The sequence below is a fragment of the Chiloscyllium plagiosum genome, unplaced genomic scaffold, assembly GCF_037043375.1.
Source record: "Chiloscyllium plagiosum isolate Xiang-an unplaced genomic scaffold, Cpla_swu_hap1 HiC_scaffold_13, whole genome shotgun sequence".
Taxonomy (NCBI): domain Eukaryota; kingdom Metazoa; phylum Chordata; class Chondrichthyes; order Orectolobiformes; family Hemiscylliidae; genus Chiloscyllium; species Chiloscyllium plagiosum.
The window spans coordinates 66,476,375-66,493,852 of record NW_028270151.1 but is presented as its reverse complement, the minus strand read 5'-3'; the positions used below and the strand labels follow the sequence as shown (position 1 = coordinate 66,493,852).

Here is a 17,478-nt window from a genome sequence, read left to right as displayed (position 1 = left end):
GTTTATTCTTTGATCAGTTATCATTATAAAACAACAAAATTATGCTGATAAAACATGACACATTTTTGGCAGAAACCGTGTCTTAAGCATGCTGTCTTGTTTAAATTGGCATCAATAATTTATATTCTATTACAAATTACTTTAGTTTCCAACCCTTAAGTTCAAATATAAAGACCATGTTAGTTTTCTCCAGATGCCTTGCCTCAAACAATTCAAAGCAAAGCCCAGCGTTAAAGATTGCAGATGATGTACCCTGCATTACATTACTGAGCTAAATAAAGGGAAATTCACATAGAATGTGATCAGATCTAAAATAAATTTTCACAGAGCATTTAAAAATAGGAATTTTCAGTCAGTTGCCAGCACATGTGCAAATCACAATATGTGTTGCCATTCCTATCAAAAATTATAGCCATGTGATCAAATAAAGATAGGTTAGTAATAAAATATTTTGCATTCTGATTCAGAAGAATGTAGATCTTTTAGATGATTGGATCAATAAATGGTAGAATGCAATATAACTGGAATAAGCTCAAAATTTTTACTTTGAGAAGAATGAATGAGAAGCAGGAGTAAATGTTAAATGAAGTGGCGATACATGTATTCATTTGGAAAGACATGTGGATTATAATGGGGATGCTCAAACGCTTAAGTGTAGTGCAAGATGCAAATAACTACCATTAGCAGAGGGATAAAGTTTATAACTGAAATGTTATATCATCAAGATCCACGGGAAGACCTTAGAGAACATTGACCACTTCCAATACCTCAGCAGTGTCCTGTTGATGAAGAGATTCAGCACTGCCACCAGTGTGGTAGTGCAGCCTTTGGATACCTAAAGAAAAGGGTGACACCAAGCTCATTTTATACGGCCCTTTGGTGGTTCCCACCATCCTATATGACTCTGAGACGTGGACTGTCTACAGCAGACACCTCAAGGTGCTGGAGCAGTACCACCAATGTCTGTGCAAGATCCTGTGAATCCACTGGGAGACAGGCCAACATCCCCAGTATTGAGACACTGAACCATGCCCCCCCCTCCCCCCCCTTGATTGGCTGCTACTCCCAGCTCCGAAACAGCAGGCAAGCCCCTAGTGGACAGAGGAAGCGCTTCAACAATACCCTCAAGGCCTCACTGGCAAAGTGCAGTATTCTCACTGATACCTGGGAATCACTGGCCCAAGACTGTCCGGCAAGGTGTCAAACACCTTGAGACTTGCCATCGCGAAAAAGCAGAAGACAGGCAAAAACAGCGTAAGGAGCGCACTGCCGCACCAATTTCGCACCCACCCCTTCCTGAGATCACCTTCTGCGCCAAGTGTAACAGGTCCAGCGGTAGCCGCATTGGTCTGTACAGCCATCTACATACTCAGCTTGAGAGTGGAAGAGAGTCACCCTCATCTGCCGAGGCCTGCAATAAATGAATTATTGGGCTGAAATCTCCCATTTTCAGATTCCGTGTTTTCTTGAGTGACATTCACGGTGTCTGGCATGCTATGGTCCATGGCAACTGTTCTCATGCAATCTACACTCTTCATCACACTAATTATGCAACTGGCCTCTAGGCACACATCTCATGGAATTGTATGGAAAAACCAATGGAAGTTCTCACTGCTGCTGGGACTTTTTGACATTTACACCACTGACACTATATTTAGACCCCAGCTCTTGTAGCACTTCAGATAATGAAAAACAGGAACTGTACCTGAGTGACATGTTCAGCCTTTTGACTGTTTAGTGCTGCCTGCTATCAGCCTATCTCTCTGTGCTAAAAGGCAATGCAGGCCACAAAGGCTAATAGCCTCCAAATAAGTGCAAAACAAGTGAGCATTAAGAAAGCAAACTAAAAGTTATAAGATGCATCCAGTTCTGATGCATTGGATACATGTGTGTTCCTGCATGCAAAGCATGGCAGAAACAAGCATGAGCCCTCAACTGAAGTCCTGAAAGGCTGGTGGTGGGAGAGTTGGTCTGAAAGCAGCCATGTTGACGCAATGAGGTAAGGGGTTTGGAAATGCCAATATGTGGAGTGGACGCAGAACAGAAAAGAATGGTCAAAGTTTGTGAGAATGCACACTCAGGAACAATGGACTGACAGAAGAGACACAACAAACAGTGAGACAAAGTATTGTAGCTCTGATAATAAGGAAAAGACAAACACATAACCTCAATACCAAGGAGAGGGAAGCACTAAAATCACTAAGAAACTATAAGAACATAATCATACTACCAGCAGACAAAGGCAGAATGACAGTCATCCTGGAAAAAGCAGACTACATCCAAAAAGCGCAACAACTACTTGCAGATACCAACACCTACCAAAAGAGGGAGTTTGACCCCACCCCACAGCTCACCAATAGGATAAACAACACACTGAGGAACCTACAAAAAAACGGACAGGTAACCAGGTTTGACCTACAAAGAATGAAACCTGAAAGCAACAACACCCCCAGATTCTATGGACTACCTAAAGTGCACAAACCAGACATCCCACTCAGACCCAAAGTGTCACTACCAGGGACACCATCACACAAACTGGCTAAAGAACTACAGCAGAAACTGAAACACCTGATCAGCAGATCCAGACACTCTATACACTCAACACAGGAATTCTTGGACATCATCAGAAATATACACTTAGACAAGGAAGAAACCATGGTCTCATTTGATGTAACAGCACTGTTCACCTCTATCAACAAAACCCTAGCCAGTGAAACAATAGCCAACTGGCTGGACATACAGAACAGACAACAGGACGTTGAACTTATCAACAAAGACGGCATACTCAAACTACTGGACCTGTGCCTCACAACACACTTCACATTCAACAACCAAATATATGAACAAATCAACGGCACACCCATGGGCTCACCCATCTCTGGACTCATAACAGAAGCGGTAATGCAAAGATTAGAACAAACAGTCTTACTGCAAATTCAACCAAAACTCTGGGTCAGATATGTTGATGACACCTTTGTAATCATTAAAAGCACAGAAATAGAGAACACACACCGGATCATCAACGCCACACTCACAGGAATCCGATTCACTAGAGAGAAAGAAAAGGACAACCAACTCCCATTCCTAGACGTGATGGTACAGAGAACACCTAACGGCGAATTCACCACAAAGGTTTACAGGAAAGCCACACTACGGCCAAGTCCTGAACTACGAAAGCAACCACACTAACACACACAAAAGAAGTTGCATCAAGACACTATTCAAAAGGCCACAACACTCTGCAGTATACCAGAACTGCAAAAAGAGGAAGAAGAACACCTATACAATGTATTCGCCAAAAACGGATACCCTCGCAATTTCATCAACAGATGCCTAAGGGAAAGACAATGGAATGAGGACATGCCGCAACCCAAAGGACTAGCCACACTACCATACATCAAGAGCATTTCCGAACTGACAACCAGACTACTGCGACCACTAGGACTCATAACAGCACACAAACCAACAGCCGCTCTCAGACAACAACTCACCAAAACGAAGGACCTGACACCCAGCATGAGCAAACCCAATGTAGTGTACAAAATCCCATGCAAGGACTGCACAAAACACTACATAGGACAAACAGGAAGACAGCTAACAATCAGCATCCATGAACACCAACTCGCCACGAAACGACATGACCAGCTATCTTTAGTAGCCACACATGCTGATGACAAGCAACATGAATTCGACTGGGACAACACTACTATTATAGGACAAGCCAAACAGAGAACAGCCAGGGAATTCCTAGAGGCATGGCACTTATCCACAGATTCAATCAATAAGCACATCGACCTGGACCCAATATACCGACCACTGCAACGGACAGCTGGAATTGACAACCGGAAGTGGCAGATTCAAACCACTACAAATGCCAGAGGAAAGATCACAGAAGCACTTCACAGGAGGCTCCCAAGCACTGAGGATGTCACCTAGACAGAGGACGAAACGTCTGCAACACAAATTCGCAGCTCGGCGAACAGAACCACAACAGAGAAGAATGGTGTCCATTGAGCGTGCAGAGACGTTGTAATGAATTCTAAGCTGGAGAAGCAGGCAATGAGCTGCTGCCACTGAGTAACTGCTCTGACCTTCATGTTGGGACTTGGTGCCATCCGGTTGCTCAGAGAAGGAGAGAATTGGAAATTGCATAAAAAGGAGACAAGCTGTTGCAAATACATGGCAATAGGTAGTCACCACTCATTATTGAAATTCTGAACTCGCTATTTAAAGCTTAATGTTTAGTATTTTATCTGTGTTGAGTTTCTGATTCTTTTTCATTGTCACCATATTTTCCCAAATTTCTCACCATTGCTGTTCAAGGGAGTGTAAACTTCAGACCAACTTGTCTGTTTCAGAGGCTGAAGGATTGAATCTGAAATGCTGTACCTAGGTTTTGTCATCTATTCATTTGAAAAATACTAAAGGGTACAATCAGATTGGAGTTTCCATTTTAGGAACTGTTCTTGTTCTCTTTGGAAAAGTAACTTTAAGCTATCTTAAGTAGTATTTTCAAATTAAAAAGGAAATTGATGAAGCTGGTTCAGTAATTTGCACATTCTAGTAATGTGCTTAAACATCAAAGGACATTGATAGGAGATTAAGGGTTAGAAGATAAGTTTTCTCCAAATGGCTAAAAAATATTGTGTATTAGCTTGCCAGGGAAACTAAATTGACCAGTTCAAGTTGCTTTTCTTAGAGAGAACATCTGGGAAAGAAGTCGATGAATAGGATGTTCTACTTGAATAATATGTTTTAATTCACTGTTACTAAAAAATCTTGAATTGACAGGTCTCATCTTAACAATTTACTGATCTATAACTGTCTGACTGATAAGGTTGTTGAATTGGATGTTCAGTTGAATGTATCTTAAAGATCAGTTGGTATTGTGAAGAAACTAGATTTAAAAAACAATTGGGTCCCAGCTAATGATACTGTTGGAGGTTTATTGTTCAAATCAAACAGCAAATCACTTGAAATTACTTCTCTTACTTGTACCTCTAAAGAGCAATGCCAGTGGAATTTTGTTTTAGGTCACTTGAATACAGATCTCCCTTCGCAGCTTTCTCTGTGTTTTTCTATCTGAAAATATGATGGTTATATTACAACATGTAGTAAAAGTGTGTGAATTTTTTGGCATGGAATCCTAACAATAAAAATGTCAGTACATTCTGTTTCTCCACTTTATAGTGTTGTTCTTTAAATCATCATTTATTCAATTCCTTAAAAATATTTGGGTTGCATGGTAATACAGAGGAGTTTTTTTTGGCCAGATAGGTTTTTACATGCCTAACCATGGCAGCTATAATTTTTTCTTTTATCTTCAGACAGTACATGTCAGGGCCATATTGCTGACTGGGTTTGGGGTTTATGCTACGGTATGCATGTATTTACTGATAACAGCTCAGACTTGACTGAGCACATTGCTGGCTTCTGAAATTGGCAATATTCATGTTACAGTAAGTAAGAAATCATCTGACTTAAAAAGGGGAATAGTAAAGCTTTTGTATCTACTTATTGTCATTGTAATTTGGCTTGCCGTTTAACTGTTAAGTCATTTTGATAATAAATCTCCACCACTATGTTTTCCCTTGTGTCATGTCTAGGTCTGTCATAGACTAATTGATAGAGATTGATTGTTATGATTAGTTGACAACTCTATTATTGTTGTATCAGGCGACCAGCAGAATGCTAGAGGACAAACCAAATGGACTTTAACGCAGTCTAGAAATTCCTTCTTCCTACATTTCACTTTTTCTGTTCTTTTGTAGGGAAGCAATAGACAGGAGCACAGAACCAGGACAGTAAAAATAAATATATAAAGAGGGAAAGGAACCAAATGGATTTCAGATTGCAATATTAGTAACAAACAGCCTTTTACATTCTGTAAGGAATTACTTTCATTAACAAGTTTGGAGAGTGGAACTGCTTGTTTTAAAATCAGCCAGTTGAATAGGACATTATTAATTCAATACAATTTCAATGAAATTCTTAGTGGTCAGGTATAACAATTTGATGAAAACAAAAATGTACGTTCACTATGTACATTGGTGAACGTTTCTCTACAACAGTGAGATCATAAGAATTTTTCTGAGATGTTTTAGATATTTTAATTTGAAAAATGCAATCTAATTTTTCAAACTATTTTAACTGTTTAACTTAATTAACTTAAAAAATCCTACAGAAACCTTAGAGGAAAATATCTGTTCATGTGGTTTTCACAATGTGCTTGTTGCTTTCATTGAGTGCTACAAAGGTTAAATAAACATCAGAAAGTTGGTCCAGCTCAGGTACTGTTAAATAGCCAAATGTTCCATTCTGAACTTAGCTTTTAAATGTGGAGAGGTTCCACTGGGTTTTATTACCAATGTGGAATGAAGTGGCTCTTTTCTAGTTCACAGCTGAAAGAACCAACATCTGTTGGAATGCCTGCTTCAGAAATCTGGGGTTAACTGTGTCTTCACCTGCACTTTTAACCTTTTGACTTTGAACATTTTCCAAACAAACACAAATTACCACCTGTGCTTCACACATTACAAAATCCAATGACTACACCTGAAGGCATCTTAAAGCAATTACTGTGCATTTTAAAAATCATGGAATTATTTAAAAATCAGAGTGCAACTCTTATCTCCTTAGCTAAATCTGAATGGAAAGGATGGAATGAAATAAATACCTAACCATTATGATTCTATATTTAATATTCCTTTCTGATATCAAATGTCCAGCTACTTATATAGAGTTGTGTAAGAAATTGGACAAGATTGAAAATGAAATCCAACTTCCAACGGTCCCCAAATATAATTTTCTTCCATGCTCTGCTGTAGTTTAGTCCAGTAATTGGTGATGTTAGTAGAAAGAATCATGTACTTATTGGCACAATTGTGTCAGCCTTTTACTTGTGATACGAACTGATTTTGAAAAGAAAATGTCTTCATGCTCTTGATGGACTCAATGAGAATGTTAAAGTGGATAATCCAATGAAATGTGCAAGCAGATCCCACTACAGTCCTTTCTTAGAAAGTGCGATAGTCCCGTTCCCATGTGATCTGGCATTGTAAGAAAATCACGTAATAGTTGCTCCACTTAACCCAATGGCACCAGAATTGCGTTATAGCCAATACAGGTAAGGAAAGCTAGTGTTCGAGAAATAATGATTGAAATTCGCCTTGAAAAAGAAATCAGCGTTGTAGCAGAATCGACTACTTATGATTAATCCACACTCATTCTTTTTTTCTGCAGGTGGCTAGTTAAATTCTATGGCGTGCTATTGTAAATGATTGTTGTGAGCATAGTGTTGATGGGATACACATGTCAACAAAGGACAAATATCATAAAGGGCGAGTAGGACTTAAACAAAGGCAATGTTGCTTCAAGAGGAAAGTTGAAGGAAGTAGTAGGAATCTTTTGAAGATTTAATCTGTGTTGTGGTAACTTGCAGAATAGGTTAACATGTGGGTGTGAGAGAAAGCAAAAAGATTTTGTGGCAATTCACTGGTAGTCTTGGTGCAACACAGGGCAGAAGGAGTGGAACCACAGTGGAGAATGCAGTTTGGAGGGCTCATGCAGCAGTGAGTAGGGCAGGCAGCACATAGATAGTTGAGAAACAGTAGCAAGGAGTAACAATGGAGAGTGAAGCTAAGAGCTCAAGAGAACATGGTTGAGGTGCTGAAAGCAGATCAATAATCTGACACAAGATAAGTGAGTTCAACTTCAAATGACATTTCCTCAATGTATCAGAAGTTTCATTTATCACTGAAATCATTGCATATCTGCCTGGTACACACTCTCCTTCATGCTTTCCTCCTTCGTGCCCTGCTGCTCAGCTTTTTATCTGTTATATAGTGTTTCCTCATAACATTGTGCTGCTGACTGCTATGTATTCCTTTGCTAAATATGGCCACATATTATAGTTCGACTTCAAGGCGGACTGATCGAGGAGAAGGCAAAGTCAAGAACAGGCATTAGCTTAGACTTCTGTAAAAAAAATTATTTATTGCCTATTACCATGATATAAAACTGTGTGTAGTGATCTGAGACCTAAGGTTCTGATCTTGTTGATACACAGTTAAGAGACTGTTTCCTGAATGCTACCAATCAACTTGCTATCCAAATAACCCAGAGCTATACATGCCCTGTGGGTAGGAGCTGTTGTGATGCAGTGCTAGTGTACCTATCTCTGGACTTGGAGGCCCAGGTTCAAGTCCCACCAGCTTTAGCCGTATGTCATAACATCCCTGAACAGGCTGCTTTTAAAATATCTATATGCCCTGTAGGAAATAGCTCTACAATGTTATTGCAAGATTGACATAACGTCCAAAAGCTCTTAAACAATACAAATGTCGATACCTCCTCAACTGATTATTGCATGGTCCTCCATTTCAGTCCAGAAAGTAGCAGACTCATTGTTCAAGAAAACCAATGGTGTTCTATTATTCCTTTTGGCAGCCTGGCTCTCATTCTAGACCAGCATATACTAGGTTCAAGACTGGAATTGTGAACGATGGATAAAACTTATTAACCAGCAGGCAACCACTGAACTGGCATTTTGCAGAGGGTCAAATAGAGTCATAGAGTCATAGCACAGCATGGAAACAGACCCTTTAGTCCAACTTGTCCATGCCGACCAGCTATCCCAACCAAGTTGAGGATAGAACAGAATAAAAGAATCCAGGCTCCTGTCAGGATAACTTAGCATTAACCTGCCTGATAGATTGCCTGTGTGGGTTCATAGGCTGCACATGTAGATACTGGAAATCTGACTAAATAAGAAATGCTCAAAATTCTTCGCCAGTTTGGTAGAGAGAAACAGATTCAAATTTCAAGTCAATGATCTTTTATCAGGTCAGAAATGTCACTGATCTGAAACACTGGATGGAGGTTGACATTTGTGACAAGTTTCATTGCAGGAGACATTTAATCAGATGGTGGGAGAGATTGCCAGTGCCTCATCCCTGATTCAATCCATGGTGGGAAGGCCCAATTAAAGCCCACTTAAGACCCTCAATGCCTTCGCTGTTGGTGTTCACCCAGTGCCAGAAGGGGATGGGAAGGCTCACCATGTGATGAAAATGAGCAAACCGATGTGTTGTTGTTTTCTGGCTCCCAGGAGGGATTCCTCACTCAAAGTCATTTAGTGTCTGATTGAGAAGCCCATAACAGGAGGTGGGGGCAATGGCCTTCACTCTGCCATAACTCACCCTTGGTCTGGGATCCAGCGGTGATTTGTGTACACGTGGTTTTCATGCTGGCAACAGCCACTGCTGCTCTTGTGTCATCATTATTCAGTCAAGTTGCTGGTTGACTGTAAGCAGGCAGTACTTCTGCATACTGCCACCTCAGTGCTCTTGATCCAGAAGAAGACCTGCAACTTGTTAGTTGTGTGCTCGAAAGGCATTTAAATAGGCATGCATTCACTAAAAGAGATGATTGCAGGGCTCATACTAACCCTCAAACCAGGAGGCAAGACCCCATCATCTTCATTAAATACTGCCTAATATATCTATGGCTCTCTCCACTGATGCTGCCAGACCTGTTGTGTATTAGCATTTTCTAGTTTTACTTAAAGCTGATTCTGAGTTGCTGTACTTTTTCAAATCATTATTTGTTCAAAGAAAATGTTTTCAACCCTTTATTTGATTCACCATATAGATAGTTGGAACGTATTCTTTTGACTCACAAAAGTTCAACATTAACTGTGAAAACACTATATTTTTCAAGACGTCTGGTAACTTGACCATGTTTAATCAGTTTTCCAAGGTTCATTGCTTGTACTATAATTCAAAGAAGTCAAAAATGAATTCACAAACTGACTTGCATGTTCTATCAATGTTCTACAGTTCTGAAGCTGTCAGCATGGATTAGCTACAGTTTGTAGCAGCTACCAGAAAACTAGAAATGATTCCATTTAACTCAAAGAAATCAGGCAGCAGGAAGTTCCAGCAGAGCTACACCATTCCTCAGTGTGCATTCTATTAGTGCTTTCAGTTTGTTCAATTACATAGTTCAGTAAAGGTAAAACTATGTGATTCTGGCCTGTTGGAGATGCTCAGGAGATGCTGTGCTATGCACTGGACTCAATGCCAGGGATTGCAAAATCACTATTAAGGGAAAATTATCAGTTATGTTTAGATTAGCAATAACTTGGCCAGTTTACCTTTGGCATATCACGTGAAGAAAGTAACATAGTGTTACTGTTACAGGGCTAGTTACCCAGGAGCTCAGGCTAGTACTTTGGTAAGATGGGTTCAAATCCCACCATAACAATTGATGGAATTTAATTTAAATTATGAATTATGAACTTGAAAACTGGTCTCAGTAATGGAGATCATATGATTATCATTAATTGTCATAAAAACCAATCTGGTTTGCTAATAGTTTGCCTTAATGATTTGCGATAATAGTTTTCAATGGTTTGCCTTTATAGAAGAAAATCTGCTATCCTTCCATAACTAGCCTACATATGACACCATGTCCACAGCAATGTGGTTGACCAGTAATTATCCTTTATCAATCTAGCAAGCCACTCAGTTTAGGGGCAACTAGGGATTGGCACCAAATACTGACCTTGTTAATGAGGCGACATCCCATGAAAAAGTGAAGTATACACATCAGCATTGAGACTTCTAAGGTAACTCAGCTGGTGTACGGTGTAGCCTTTGCAGTCATGCACATTGTGTCACTGTGTCAATAGAGAGGCATTGCTTTTGTAAAAAGAAAAGGATTTACCAGTTTCCATTTTATTTCCTTTTCAGGTTGCCCAGAAATCTTGATGAAGGGCATCACCAGCCTCTTTTGTGTCATATTATTTTATAAGATGACACATGGTTCTCCAAATCCTTTTCCTCCCCTTTCTTAGGAAACGTTCCTTCCTAAGAAAGGGGAGGAACATTTATTGAACATTCTGTATTGAACTCAGCATATCTTTTAATATCAAGAAAATGTGTTATATATTTTAATACCAAGTTTGTAACACTGGCCTTTAGTCCATGATTGAAATAATCACATGTTCTATCTTTATCCTTCTCCTGCTGCCTGTAATGGCACACGCTGAAGTAATGATGCTGGTAGTTCTCATGTATTATTGTCCATGTGAATATTCTTCACATGCTTGTCAAGATTGTTCCTTTCTCCCCTGCAGCCAACAGATGCCAAGGCCAATTTTGTGCCCGTACCTCTGCCCCCAGCTGAGATTAACTGGTTAACTCAACACAGATTACAGGTTGAACTGGGGACCTCCATGTCTGTACTGCTCAGTGCTATAAAATGGTACAATTACACATTGAGCTCAGTGCAAGCTTGGGAAACAACATGCCACCTTCCTAAACTTTGTCCCAGCTTTGTAAAATTTCCCCACTATGAAATGGTAAAGCCTTTTGTGTATATCTTTATCATGAAATCCAAAAAATATTAAACTTAACATTTGAGTATCATTAATATTGTTAATTTTTTACTGCCATTGAAATTTATACACATAAACAGTACATTGACCATGTGTGTATTCTTAATGTACAAAGAACAAAAGAGAAGTACAGTACAAGGATAGGTCCTTCGACCCTCCAAGGCTGTGCCGATCATCATGCCAGACAGCATCCGAGGAGCAGGAGAATCGACGTTTCGGGCATAAGCCCTTCTTCAGGAATGAGGCTGGTGTGCCAAGCGGGCTGAGATAAAAGGTGTGGGGGGGGGGGGGAGCTGGGAATTTGGGGGAGGGGTGCTGGGAATACGATGGGTGGAAGGAAGTGAGGGTGAGGGTGATAGGCCGGAGAGGGGGTGGGTCGATCTCCGCCCCCACATTAATCTCCGCCCCCAAGTTAATCTCCATCCCCACGTCGATCTCCGCCCCCACAACAAACTCCACCCCGATGACTAACTCCGCCCCCATGACTAACTCCACCCCTATGCCTAACTCCACCCCCACTCCCAGCTCCAACCCCACACCAGGTCCCAGGTCCTAGCTCCCAGCCCTGCCGTATTTTCACCATCCCTCCAGACCTCCCCCTCTCTGAGGATGAATGATCAGTCCTCAGCAGAGGCCTCACCTTCATCCCCCTACGCTCCCGGATCAATGAGTTCGACACGCGGCAAGACATTGAGCATTTCTTCCGCCGCCTTCGCCTCTGCGCCTACTTCTTCAACCAAGACTCTTGGCCACCCTCTGACGACCCCTTCTCCCACCTCCAACACACCCCATCCGCCTGGACACCCCGTGCTGGCCTCTTACCCGCCCTCAATCTCTTCATATCCAACTGCCGCCGCGACATTGACCGCCTCAACCTGTCCACCCCTCTCACCCACTCCAACCGCTCACCCTCGCAACGTGCAGCCCTCCACTCCCTCCACTCCAACCCCAACCTCACCATCAAACCGGCAGACAAGGGAGGCATGGTGGTAGTTTGGCGCACCGACCTTTACACCGCTGAAGCTAGACGCCAACTCACGGACACCTCTTCCTACTGCCCCTGGACCATGACCCCACCTCCCACCACCAAACCATCATCTCCCAGACCATCCATAACCTCATCACCTCAGGGGATCTCCCATCCACCGCCTCCAACCTCATAGTCCCACAACCCCACACTGCCCGTTTCTACCTCCTGCCCAAAATCCACAAACCCGACTGCCCCGGCCAACCCATTGTCTCAGCCTGCTCCTGCCCCACCGAACTCATCTCTGCATACCTCGACATGGTCCTGTCCCCCTTAGTCCAAGAACTCCCCACCAACGTTTGGGACACCACCCACGCCTTCCACCTCCTCCAAGATTTTCACTTCCCCGGCCCCCAACGCCTTATCTTCACGATGGACATCCAGTCCTTATATACTTCCATCCCCCATCATGAAGACCTCCAAGCCCTCCGCTTCTTCCTCTCCCGCCGACCCAACCAGTACCCTTCCACTGACACCCTCCTTCGACTGACTGAACTGGTCCTCACTCTTAACAACTTCTCCTTCCAATCCTCCCACTTCCTCCAAACCAAAGGAGTAGTCATGGGGACCTGCATGGGCCCCAGCTATGCCTGCTTCTTCATTGGATATGTGGAACAGTCCATCTTCCGCAGCTACACTGGCACCACCCCCCACTTTTTCCTCCGCTACATCGCTGATTGTATTGGCGCTACCTCGTGCTCCCAAGAGGAGGTTGAACAGTTCATCCACTTTACTAACACCTTCCACCCCAACCTCAAATTTACCTGGACCATCTCAGACTCCTCCCTTCCCTTCCTAGACCTCTCCATTTATATCTCGGGCGACCGACTCAACACAGAAATTTACTACAAGCCAACCGACTCCTACAGCTACCTAGATTACACCTCCTCCCACCCTGCCCCCTGTAAAAACACCATCCCATATTCCCAATTCCTTTGTCTCCACCGCATCTGCTCCCAGGAGGACCAATTCCACTACTGAACAGCCCAAATGGCCTCCTTCTTCAAAGACAGCAATTTCCCCTCCGACGTGGTCGACGATGCTCTCCACCACATCTCCTCCACTTCCCGCTCCTCCGCCCTTGAGCCCCCCCCACCTCCAATCACCACCAGGACAGAACCCCACTGGTCCTCACCTACCACCCCACCAACCTCCGGATACATCGTATCATCGTCCGTCATTTCCGCCAACTCCAAACAGACCCCACACCAGGGATATATTTCCCTCCCCACCCCTATCAGTGTTCCGGAGAGACCACTTCCTCTGCGACTCTCTCGTCAGGTCCACACCCCCCCACCAACCCAACCTCCACTCCCGGCACCTTCCCCTGCAACCGCAAGAAGTGCAAACCTTGCGCCCACACCTCCCCCCTCACCTCCCTCCAAGGCCCCAATGGATCCTTCCATATCCGTCACAAAGTCACCTGCACCTCCACACACATCATTTACTGTATCCGCTGCACTCGATGTGGTCTCCTCTACATTGGGTAGGCAGGCCGCCTACTTGCGGAATGTTTCAGGGAACACCTCTGGGACACCCGCACCAACCAACCCAACCACCCCGTGGCTGAACATTTTAACTCCCCCTCCCACTCCGCCAAGGACATGCAGGTCCTTGGCCTCCTCCATCATCAGACTCTGGCCACACGGCGCCTGGAGGAAGAGCACCTCATCTTCCGCCTAGGAACCCTCCAACCACACGGGATAAATGTAGATTTCTCCAGCTTCCTCATTTCCCCTCCCCCGCACCTTATCTCAGTCCCAACCCCCGGATTCAGCACCGCCCGCATGACCTGCAATCTTCTACCCAACCTCTCCGCCCCCACCCCCTCTCCGGCCTATCACCCTCACCCTCACCTCCTTCCACCTATCGTATTCCCAGCGTCCCTCCCCCAAATTCACCCCCCCCCCCACCTTTTATCACAGCCCACTTGGCACACCAGCCTCATTCCTGAAGAAGGGCTTATGCCCGAAATGTCAATTCTCCTGCTCCTCAGATGCTGCCTGACCTGCTGCGCTTTTCCAGCACCACACTTTTCAACTCTGGTCTCTAGCATCTGCAGTCCTCACTTTCTCCTGTGCCGATCATCGTGCCTGAACTAAATGACAAAACAAATCTTCTGTCCTTAATCGGACCATAACATTCGATTCCCTCCCTATTCATGTAACCATCCATTTGTTTCAAAGATTCAGCATCAAAAAGAGTCTGAATTAGAGCCTGGCTAAAGAATGAGTTACATAACTCTGGTTTCTCAATGCATTTGATTTTTCCATGATCATTTCACCTAGGTAAAATTTCATCATTGAGGTACAATCTTCATCAGGTCGCATTTATTCAGCATGGATTAGTTAGTATTCGATTGGATCATTAAATAGTCATGAATATTGAGTAAGATGTTGAATTATTTTATCTTGGATTATATAACCTGTTGGCTAAATTTCTTCAAAGAAGAAAGAAACTTTGTCAGATCATCTTAATCTCTGAAAAAGTAATCTTCAGGAAATCAGAATAGTTCATTCTGAAACAGCAAAAAGTCAATGGCCATGTTGATGAGAGTAAAACACTCATTGTCAGAAGATGAATAAAGGATCCATCTGTCCAGAAGGTTAAATGCCAAATTTTCATCTGATTTAGTACCTTCTCAATAGACAGTTGCCTTTGACTTTTCCTCAATTTACATACATAGTAAATGAATACAGGTAGTTCTCGTAACTCTCAAACTCAATTTTGCAACTTATGATAGTGTGAGGGGACACAAAGAGAGCTTCATACAAGGAGATGCTGGAAAATTAGGGTCAAATCTTGAAGCGACAAGTTTGGCAAGGACATCTTAGAAAAGGGGAGATTGTCGGTATTTGAACTATCCACATATTCACTGAGATACTCATTTTATAAAAGGTATAAAGTGCATGATTTCTTACAATGTTTTTGGAAGCATTTTGTTAATCAGTGCACAACAAGCAAACATTAAAAGGGACAGCTCGAGACTTTGCTTGGAAGGCAAGTGTAGAGATATCAGTGGGAAAGTGTTTTAGCTGTAGGAACTAAAATTCAGTTGGATGCAGTGCAATTATTGAACCAAGAACAAATGTTTTAATTTCGGGAAAATTCAAAAAGCTGAGCCAAGGAAGGGAAGATGAAATGATGTTTCTTCAGCTTGCACTGAGCTTCACTGGAACACTGGAACTTTATATTTGTATAAAACGGTTTGGATGTGAAAATAGGAGGCATAGTTAGCAAGTTTGTAGATGCAGTAGACAGTGAAGAAGGTTACCTCAGAGTACAACGGAAGCTTGATCAGATGGGCCGATGGGTCGAGGAGTGGCAGCTTGAGTTTAATCTAGATACATGCGAGGTGTTGCATTTTGATGGGTCAAATCAGGGCAGGTAAGGTCCTGGGGAGTGTTGTCGAACAACCAGACCTTGGAATGCAGGTTCATAGTTCCTTGAAAGTGGAGTCACAGGTAGACAGGGTAGTAAAGAAGACAGTTGGTATGCTTGCCTTCGCTGGATAGAGCATTGAATAGAGCAATTGGGAGGCCATGGTGTGGCGGTACAGGACATTGGGAAGGCCATTTGGAATACTGCTTACAATTCTGGTCTCCCTGCTATAGGAAAGATGTTGTGAAACTTAAAAAGGTTCAGAAAACATATCCAAGGATGTTGGCAGGGTTGGAGGGATTGAGCTTTAGGGAGAGGCTGAATAGGAGTCTGAATATTTTCCCTGGAGTGTCAGAGGCTGAGGGGTGACCTTATAGATGCTTATAAAATCATGAGGGGCCTGGATAGGGTGAATAGTCAAGGTCAAGATTAGAGTGGTTTTGGAAAAGCACAGCAGGTCAGCAGCATCCAAGGAGCAGGAATATCGACATTTCGGGCAAAAGCCCTTCATCAGGAATGATGTCCACGCCTGAGGTTTCCAGTCTCATTCCTTAAGAACAACTTTTGCCTGAAAGGTCAATTTTCCTGCTCCTTGGATGCTGCTGACCTGCTGTGCTTTTCCAGCACCACTCTAATCTTGACTCTAATCTCTGGCATCTGCAGTACTCACTTCTGCCTGAATAGTCAAGGTCTTTTCCCCAGTGTAGGGGAGTCCAAACTTGAAGGGCAGAGGTTTAGGGTCAGACAGGAACAATTTAAAGAAGACCTAAGGGGCAACTTTTTCATGCAGAGAGTGGTGAGTGTATAGAATGAACTGCCAGAGGAAATGCTCGAGGCTGGTAAAATTACAACATTTAAAAGGCATCTGGACGGATATATGAATAGGAAGGGTTGAGATGAATATAGGCCATGTGCTGGCAAATGGGACTAGATTAGGTTGGGATATCTGGTTGGCATGAATGTGTTGGACCAAAGGATCTGTTTCCATGTTGTATATGTCAATGACTCTGACTCTAGAACAAGTCAAGGACAGCAATACAAGTGTGAAAGAAAGATGATGAATTAAAATAGCAAGCGACTGGAAGGTTGGGGTCATGCTTCTGAACAAAGCAGTAATCCAATGTCTGCTAGGTCCATCCTATCGTTTATGTAGACAGAATCAAAGTACTCATTAAAAACCAAGGCAGATCCTTTGTGTCCACAAAAAAAAGTTACATTTTTGTATCTAATTTTACCTACTCTTTCCTTGGGTATGATCTTGCACTTTTTGTATTTATAAAATATCTTTAGCTGTTCCTTAATTTTACTTGGTTTCTTTAATTCTTTTTTATTTCACATCTGACTTTCTATACTCCTCGAGATTTTCTGCAGTGTAGAGCTCTCAGTATCTCACATAGGCTTCTCCTTTTTGCTTTATCCTACTCTCTGTGCTCTTTGATGTCTGAGAGGAGAAGGATTTGAACTAGATTTGGAAATGCTACTGTGGGAGAAGGGGAAATCATTTTGATTTCGGAAGCCATTTTCCCTAGCTAAGAGGGGACATAACCACAATACCAGTGATGACTCAAGCTATACACAGGAATGGACTGTGAACAAGCCATTTCCTAATCAGAGGAAACATGGTAACTAAGCTACCTGTTAGTGGGATTCTCTCACTGACAATGACACT

At 42.7% G+C, this 17,478-nt stretch overlaps 1 long non-coding RNA gene across 1 annotated transcript in view; it reads left to right on the top strand.

Moving 5' to 3' along the window:
* Positions 1-5,403: 5,403 nt before the first annotated feature.
* LOC148148330 (uncharacterized) overlaps positions 5,404-17,478 on the top strand; it is a 46,362-nt gene continuing 34,287 nt past the window's right edge. The window contains exon 1 of the long non-coding RNA XR_015759044.1: positions 5,404-5,459. This is a non-coding gene — a long non-coding RNA (uncharacterized LOC148148330). The remainder of the gene's footprint in view (positions 5,460-17,478) is intronic.